The sequence below is a fragment of the Meriones unguiculatus genome, chromosome 3 (assembly GCF_030254825.1).
Source record: "Meriones unguiculatus strain TT.TT164.6M chromosome 3, Bangor_MerUng_6.1, whole genome shotgun sequence".
NCBI lineage: Eukaryota > Metazoa > Chordata > Mammalia > Rodentia > Muridae > Meriones > Meriones unguiculatus.
In genome coordinates, this window is record NC_083351.1 from 149,885,067 (window position 1) to 149,891,725 (window position 6,659).

Genomic DNA, 6,659 nt, shown 5'->3' on the forward strand with positions numbered 1-6,659 from the left:
AGGCACTAATGACGGGTGTTTCTCCTAGATCAGGGAAGCAGTTCTGATGGGTTTTGTACCTGTTTTGATCACTTTAATGTCTTTCCATAAGGAAGGCTAGTTCTCAAGTCTACATGTTAGTGATGTGAAACAGAAGAGCAGTAATTTATATGTTAAACGAAATGCAGTGACATCCCTAACAGGTAACACGTAAAGGTCTGAAGGGAAGACTTCTGCCTCTGAGAGGGTGAACTGAGTGGGAAAAGATGCAGATTTATCAACAGCCTGTTGCTCTGAGTTAACGTGAAGAATCTGCTGGAGTTACAGGCAACTGTGAGCCACCCACGGATGTGGGTGCCGGGAACCAAACTCAAGTCCTCTGCCAGAGCAGCAAGTGCTCCTACGTGCTGAGCCATCTCTTCAGCCGCAAGTGCATTATTTATATACGAAGAACCAACTGTTTACAAAGAAGACGGTTCAAACGTTTCATTTGTAGAGCCAGCCGCGGTGGCACACACCTGTAGTCCTAGCGCTCAAGGAGGCAGAGGCAGGTGGATCTCTGTGATTTCAAGGCCAGCGTGGTCTAGAAAGTGAGTCCACAATAGCCAAGGCTACACAGAGAAACCCTGTCTCAAACAAAACAAAACAAAACAAAACAAAAAAGTATTCTTGTAACTGCAGACACAATGGCAGAATACACAAACAGACCTTTTGAATTATATACAAATCATGAGGCCGCCTTCAGCTTTCTTTGTGCTCTCCATAATTCTAAGGAAACATTTCTTCATTTTAACGGAAACATGAAAATGGCATTGCAGATATTTATATTAATACTTAAAATTAAATCCACACTGAGAAAAAAAAATGAATTTGCATAAAGAGTTAAATCTGCCTAGAAAAATTTTCTACAAGAATCAACAACTCTAGAAATACTAAAATGTATGTTTGAACTAATTTATCAGAAGTTGGACATAGGGGCTGAAACTGCCCTCTGTGGTGAAGCGCTTGCTTAGGGAAGACAATTTACAACACACACAAGAGACAGAAAAGGGGACAGTGCCCGCCTGCCGATCTTCACCAAGCTCTGCCCCTGCCTCCATTTTCAGGGTGTTTCAAGGTCAACGATGAAAGAGAACCCAGAACTGCACACAAGTCACATTCCTCTGTGGAGTGGGACAGTGTGTGTGCATGACTGGTAATTACAGGCTGGAAAGGCCATGGCTTTCTGGGGGCCCTAGTTAATTATCTCCTCCTTCCTTCTACCAATTCTCTAAATCATTAGATAGCAACACAAGTTTGGCTTTTATAAAATAAAGAATTTAGAGAAGGGTCACAGAGAAAAGGTTTTTTTGTTTGTTTTGTTTCTTAGATAGTTCCTCCATCCATGGGCAGAGTGGTTAGAAATCAAAAACAAGCTAAACCCAAGCAGAATCAGGACTGTTTATTTGAGCGAGGCACAGAAAGGATGTGGGACTTGGTGCCTTCACTGCTGAGCTCCTGTTGTGGTATTCAAGATTCTGGTTCTATGCTGGGTGTGGGTTATGGAATTTTCACACTGCAAGCCTATCAGGGGCTAACCTGCTTGGTCAACCATGTAGAAAAAGATTGCAGATAGACTTGATGCAAGTCAAATACAGCCTATAGACAGGCACTGTTTTGTCGCTGGGTCTTTTTTAAATTTTAATTGGGGCTGTAGAAATGGTTCCATGGTTAAGAGTACTTATTGCCTTGCAGAGGACTTGAATTTGGTTCCCCACACATACATTCAGCAGCTCACAGAAGGCTATCAGTCCAGTTCCGGGGGATCTGAAGCTCTCTTCTGGCCTCCAGAGGCACCTGCAGGCACATATACTCAGGCACACAGCTATACACATAAAATAAAATGATTGAACAAACCTCTTTAAAAATTAACAAATTAAAATTTTGAACTGCTCTGATGATGAATGAACGTGTCAACCAGGCTTTTTGTTTTGTTTTGTTTTTTGGATTTTTGAGATAGAGTTACTCTGTGTAGCCTTGGCTGACCTAGACTTGCTTTGTAGACCAGGTTGGCCTCCAACTCACAACAATCATCGGCCTGTGCCTCCCTGAGTGCTGGGATTAAAGGTGTGCACCACTGTTCCTGGCTTCAACCTGGCTTTTTTTGTTGTTTAAACACTAAATTAGCTTGCTTAAAATATTTTATAGACGTAATTAATGTCTGCAGTCAGTTGAGTCTAACTGAAGGAAACTGTCTTCAGTGGATAGGTTCAAATGGATAGTTTCATCGAATCTGCTGAAGCATCTTGAGAGCAGAATCTGAGGTCTTTTGGAAAAGGGAATTCTGCTTCTGGATCATAATAGGAAAGTCCTGTTTTAGTTTCCAGCCTTAGGAAGTTCAGATTTGAGCCAGGAGTGATGGTGCATACCTTTGATCCTAGTACTCAGGGAGGCAGAGGAAGGCAGATCACTGTTAGTTTGAGGCCAGCCTGGTCTACACATTAAGTCCAGGACAACCAATGCTACACAGAGAAACCCTGTCTTGAAAAAGCAAAATAATAATTAATAATAATAATATTTGTTCTTGGTCTACTGTTGTAAAGAATCCTCACTGACACTGTTACTTTGATATAGACTATTAATTTCTTGCCTCAGTAGGCTTACTCCCCTTAGTTTTTGTAACTTAAAGTTCCTGACAGAAAAAAAGAAAACATTTCCCAGCTTCCCTTGCAGCTAGCTATATCCATAGTTTAAAGTCTAGTCTAGTCAATAAGATGTAAGCAGATGCACATTGTGGAAGCTTTATAAAATGTGCCTGATGGATCCCCTGTGCCCCCACTTTGACAGTCAGACATGTATCTTGCAGCCTGGGATTTGGGAGCTAAAGTCTAGAGGACATACTGAGTCATGAAGGTAAGTGCCATACCTCGAGAAAGACAGCACAAAGCTAGAAGGAACTTTGATCTCTGCTCTCCATGGGTCTGCTGGATCGGTTCCAAACCACCTTTTACTGAAGGAAACTTTTCTAACTGATGCTAATGTTGCTTGGGATTTTATGTTAGAACTATGTAGATGTAGTTCTAGTTTGCTACGATGGCCAGCTTTTAAAAAATAGAAACATTACATAAGAATTTGGATCTCTGACTTGTCCCGGGAACATATGAGTGTTTGATAAACTTGAGGTCATGCTCCCTATTATAGCAATTAATCACTACAGAATAACAAAAACCTGTATCAGATGGGGCAGAAGGGCCTACCAAGTCCATTTCCTAGAAGTAAGACAAAACTATGTTCTAAAAATAAAACCAGCAAGTTCAAAGGTCCTGAAGTGGAAGCAAGTGTGATGGTGGAAAAATGTAAAGATGAGCTCATACAAGGAGGCAGGGGTTACACAATCTTTCTTCCAGAGGCAGGGACTTTGGTCTTTATTCTAAGTGCATTTAGATGTTACTCATTTGTGTCTGCGTGATCTGTGTGATGTGGATGTGTCCCTGTGTGAGAGTGTGCCCTTGCCACGGTCACAGGACAACTTCAGTTGCTGGTACTCACCTTCCACTTTATTAGAGAGACAGACAGTGTTGCTTGCCTCTGTGACTCGATGCTAGATGGCCTGTGAGCTTCTGAGAGGTTCTCCCATCTTTGCCTCCCATCCCACTGTAGGAGTGAAAGGAAAGACACGCACTGTGTCCTGCCTTTACACTGATGCTGGGGATCCAAACTCAGGTTGTGTAACAATCACACTTACCAGCTGACCCAGCTCCCCAGTCTTCGTTAGAGAATTTTAAGCAGGTGAATGAAATTACCTACTTCATTAAAAAAAAAAAACTCATTGTGGCTGCTCGCTAGATTGTAGACTTGTAGTAGCACATACCTGTAGTCTTCCCCCTTGAGAACTAAAAGCAGAAGGCCAGCCTGGGCTACATGCAACCCTGCCTCAAAAACAAAACAAAAGAAACATAAAAAAAACTACAAAAAAGCAGACACATGGAGACCCAGTAAGAAGATATTTAACGGTACCCTGAGAAATGACACCTGTTTTGGAAAGTGAGACTTATGATCTGTTTTAAAGGTAGAGACAGCCAAACTTGCTGGCAGATTGGATGTGGAGTTTGGGGACATGATAGGTGCTCCATGGCATGAGTGCTGGTGCCGTTCACTCATATGGAAGGCTGAAGGAGTAAGAAGAACAGATTTCGATGGGTAAGCAGAAGTCCCCTTTGCTTACACTTTGTTTGAAATGCTTGTGAAACATCCCGAGAGAGGATGAGCAAATAGTTGCATGAGTGAGCATGGAGCATTATTTAGCACTCTTCCTGAATGTTCAATCTGCTTTCCTAGGTAGAAATCCAGGAAATCCCATGAGTTACCTCTGAATTGCACTCAATGCATGAAATACATCAAAGTCATACTCAGTCTCTCTTGAAGTTTCCCTGGACCAGCTGGACTTACCTACTAGGTTGTAGATCTCCACTGCTTCAAGGGGCTTAGCCTGCATACCAGGCTTTATCTCTCATAGTAGGTATGCGAGAAAGAGCTGAGGTCGGGCATCCTGCAGATTGCTCTTTGTCAGCCACTTATGTTTCAATTTGCATGTGCCTTCGTTTTTAATTTGGGGTGATCTTGAGCTGACTCGGTGTGACGTTTTCAGCTTCTGCTTCCCCCTCTCTTTTTTCATTTTTTCTCTACCTGGTGTCTTCTCTAACCGGTCTTTATTCAATGCAGTGTTTTAAAGAAATAAGCAAACAAAAAGACTTTTAGTTCATTTCGGGGGCTGATTCTGGGTTGCTGGGGCAGTGCTCTTTCCCTTACTTCCAAAAACATCAGCATGAAAACAAGGAGTCAGACAGGTAGGAGGCCAGGTTGTAGGGAGTTTTTATTAATTTATTTGTGTGTGTTTGTGTGTGCATGCCGGTGGGAGGGCAGAGAACAATTTTGGGGAAAGCTGATTTTTTCATTTCACTATTTGGATTCTGGGGACCTTTACTGTGATGGAAATGTATATGTGTGTGTGTGTATAAATATCATATATATATATATACATATGTGTATGTATATAGACATTAAATATCTACATATATGTATGTATGTATGTATACACACACACACACAAACACACACATATAATAGGTGGAGGCCAGATGGGCTGGGATAATAAAGATTCAAGAGCTTTCCTCATTCAGTAGAATACAGCACTGAGCCTGACCCAGCAGATATCATCTTCCTTGCAGGCTGCAACTCCCAAGAGAAACAGCACAGCGGGAAGAGCCCAACATGCACAGTTTTCCTGTTCCAATTAATTCTATATCACTGGAGATGCAGATTAGGAGGTGAGGAAAAAGCTCTTCCCATAAAGACTAGACGTTCACTGTGGATTAACTGGCTGTTGCTATGACTGAATTCTGAAAAACTGGATTTCCAGTAAGTAGGCTACCAATGGGTATCCAGCAAAATTCTGTCACCTGTTAGCTGTGGAGATAGTTTCTTGTTCTACATTTCTCATTTGTGAAAACATTAAAAGGAAGTCAGTACCACCTTGTTAGGTAGCTTGGACTGTTCTGCCTGGATCAGAATAAACAGTTGATAAAGATCTACTACCAACACAATGACAATAAGTACCCCAGTCCCCTTTTACATAATGTGCTAGGTGCTGGGGCTATCTAGATAAACGGTTTAATCTAGCATATGGAAGCCTTGAGGGCCTGTTCACAGGCGTGCTATACAGCCTCGATCTCGAGTGTTGCCCAAAGGTCCGTATGCCAAAGACCTGGTCCCCAGCTTAGTGATGTTGGGAGGGGTTGGTATCTTTAAGAGCTGGGGCCCGCGGAGAGGTGTCCGGTGACTGGGGGCATGCTCTCAAAATGGGTAGTGTGGGAAGGGTCTTTCCATCATCTGGTATCTTCCTTAATTTATCTCTCCATTGTCTTCAAGCTTTCGTTGTAGAGGTCTTTCATTCCCTTGGTTTTAGGTTTACTCCTAGGTGTGTGTGCTTGTGTGTGCGTGTGTGTTTGCGCGCGCAACTCTGGCAATTACGTTGCTCAGCTTTCCTTTAAAAAATAATGCAGTCATATTCTAGAGCCTAATTCTTTCCTGTCTTCTAGTCTTGCCGACCCAAGGCCTCCGTCCCACAAAAGTCCTAACCACTCAACTCCAAAAGCCAAACCTTTTCAGGATATCCGATGTAGATGGGGCAGGGTATCCTGAGGGAGGGCAGGGTCAGATGTTTTTTGGTCTGCGGCTATCCAACAGTGTTTTAAAATAAAGCTTGGACGTTTTCGTCTTTCACTTCCGAATCCCACTCGAGAGACTTCAAAGCCAGCCTACGGACCCCCGAAGCATATTCTTTGCAGGCGGCCCTGGGACTTGGTGAGGGTGGGTGGAACCTCACTCTGAGGTGTGGCAGTTCCTGCCAGGGAGTGCCACGTAAGTAGCGGGGCTTGGACTCACTTGACATTTAAAAGAAGTGGAGGTGGAGGCGGCTTCCGTTTTAATTACCCAAGACTCCTGAGGAAGTGCTGGTGGGAGCACAGCAGCCTGGCCGCCATGGAGCCCAGAGGCCAGGGGGTCGCCGGTGGGAAGGATGCAAGGAGCGTCAATCACCCAGTGCCGGCTACCTGCCCCGTGCGCGGGGTCCAATGGGAGGAGCGCGAGAGCCGCACCTCAACCTGCCGGAAACGTCACTACGCCGGGGCTGACGTCGGGCC